A 2,500-nucleotide genomic window follows, 5' to 3' on the forward strand; every position below is an offset into this window, starting at 1 on the left:
TATACAGGGGTACTAGGTAGTAATGAGACTATATACAGGGGTACCAGGTAGTAATGAGACTATATACAGGGGTACCAGGTAGTAATGATGCTATATACAGGAGTACCAGGTAGTAATGAGACTATATACAGGGGTACCAGGTAGTAATGAGGCTATATACAGGCGTATCAGGTAGTAAAGATGCTATATACTGGGGTACCAGGTAGTAATGAGACTATATACAGGGGTACCAGGCAGTAATGAGACTATATACAAGGAGTAACAGGTAGTAATGAGACTATATACAGGGGTACCAGGTAGTAATGAGACTATATACAGGGGTACCAGGTAGTAATGATGCCAAATACTGGGGTACCAGGTAGTAATGAGGCTAAATACAGGTGTACCAGGTAGTAATGAGACTATATACAGGGGTACCAGGTAGTAATGAGACTATATACTGGGGTACCAGGTAGTAATGAGACTATATACAGGGGTACCAGGTAGTAATGAGGCTATATACATTGCTACCAGGTAGTGATGAGACTATATACAGGGGTACCAGGTAGTAATGAGACTATATACAGGGGTACCAGGTAGTAATGAGACTATATACAGGGGTACCAGGTAGTAATGAGGCTATATACAGGGATACCAGGTAGACATGAGACTATATACAGGGGTACCAGGTAGACATGAGACTATATACAGGGGTACCAGGTAGTAATGAGGCTATATACAGGGGTACCAGGTAGACATGAGACTATATACAGGGGTACCAGGTAGACATGAGACTATATACAGGGGTACCAGGTAGACATGAGACTAAATACAGGGGTACCAGGTAGTAATGAGACTATATACAGGGGTACCAGGTAGTAATGAGACTATATACAGGGGTACCAGGTAGTAATGAGACTATATACAGGAGTACGAGGTAGTAATGAGACTATATACAGAGGTACCAGGTAGTAATGAGACTATATACAGGGGTACCAGGTAGTATTGAGGCTATATACAGGGGGACCAGGTAGTAATGAGACTATATACAGGGGTACCAGGTAGTAATGAGACTATATACAGGGGTACCAGGTAGTAATGAGACTATATACAGGGGTACCAGGTAGGAACGAGGCTATATACAGGGGTACCAGGTAGTAATGAGACTATATACAGGGGTACCAGATAGTATTGAGACTATATACAGCAGTACCAGGAACTAATGAGGCTATATACAGCAGTACCAGGTAGTAATGAGACTATATACAGCAGTACCAGGTAGTAATGAGACTATATACAGCAGTACCAGGTAGTAATGAGGCTATATACAGCAGTACCAGGTAGTAATGAGACTATATACAGCAGTACCAGGTAGTAATGAGACTATATACAGGGATACCAGGTAGTAATGAGACTATATACAGGAGTACCAGGTAGTAATGAGGCTATATACAGGGGTACCAGGTAGTAATGAGACTATATACAGCAGTACCAGGTAGTAATGAGGCTATATACAGGGATACCAGGTAGTAATGAGACTATATACAGGAGTACCAGGTAGTAATGAGACTATATACAAGAAGTACCAGGTAGTAATGAGGCTATATACAGGGATACCAGGTAGTAATGAGACTATATACAGGGGTACCAGGTAGTAATGAGACTATATACAGCAGTACCAGGTAGTAATGACACTATATACAGGGGTACCAGGTAGTAATGAGACTATATACAAGAAGTACCAGGTAGTAATGAGGCTATATACAGCAGTACCTGGTAGTAATGAGACTATATACAAGAAGTACCAGGTAGTAATGAGGCTATATACAGGGATACCAGGTAGTAATGAGACTATATACAGCAGTACCTGGTAGTAATGAGACTATATACAAGAAGTACCAGGTAGTAATGAGGCTATATACAGGGATACCAGGTAGTAATGAGACTATATACAGGGGTACCAGGTAGTAATGAGACTATATACAGCAGTACCAGGTAGTAATGACACTATATACAGGGGTACCAGGTAGTAATGAGACTATATACAGGGGTACCAGGTAGACATGAGACTATATACAGGAGTACCAGGTAGTAATGAGACTATATACAGGGGTACCAGGTAGTAATGAGACTATATACAGGGGTACCAGGTAGTAATGAGACTATATACAGGGATACCAGGTAGTAATGAGACTATTTACAGGGGTATCAGGTAGTAATGAGACTATATACAGGGATACCAGGTAGTAATGAGACTATTTACAGCAGTACCAGGTAGTAATGAGACTATATACAGGGATACCAGGTAGTAATGAGACTATTTACAGCAGTACCAGGTAGTAATGAGACTATATACAGCAGTACCAGGTAGTAATGAGACTATATACAGGGATACCAGGTAGTAATGAGACTATATACAGGGGTACCAGGCAGTAATGAGACTATATACAAGGAGTAACAGGTAGTAATGAGACTATATACAGGGGTACCAGGTAGTAATGAGACTATATACAGGGGTACC

At 41.0% G+C, this 2,500-nt stretch overlaps 1 protein-coding gene across 2 annotated transcripts in view; it reads left to right on the top strand.

The window, feature by feature from the left end:
- Nucleotides 1-2,500, top strand: part of LOC129839683 (glutamate receptor ionotropic, NMDA 2A-like) — a 188,477-nt gene that overhangs the window by 123,060 nt on the left and 62,917 nt on the right. The window lies entirely within an intron of this gene.

This window comes from Salvelinus fontinalis, chromosome 40 (assembly GCF_029448725.1).
Source record: "Salvelinus fontinalis isolate EN_2023a chromosome 40, ASM2944872v1, whole genome shotgun sequence".
Lineage (NCBI taxonomy): Eukaryota > Metazoa > Chordata > Actinopteri > Salmoniformes > Salmonidae > Salvelinus > Salvelinus fontinalis.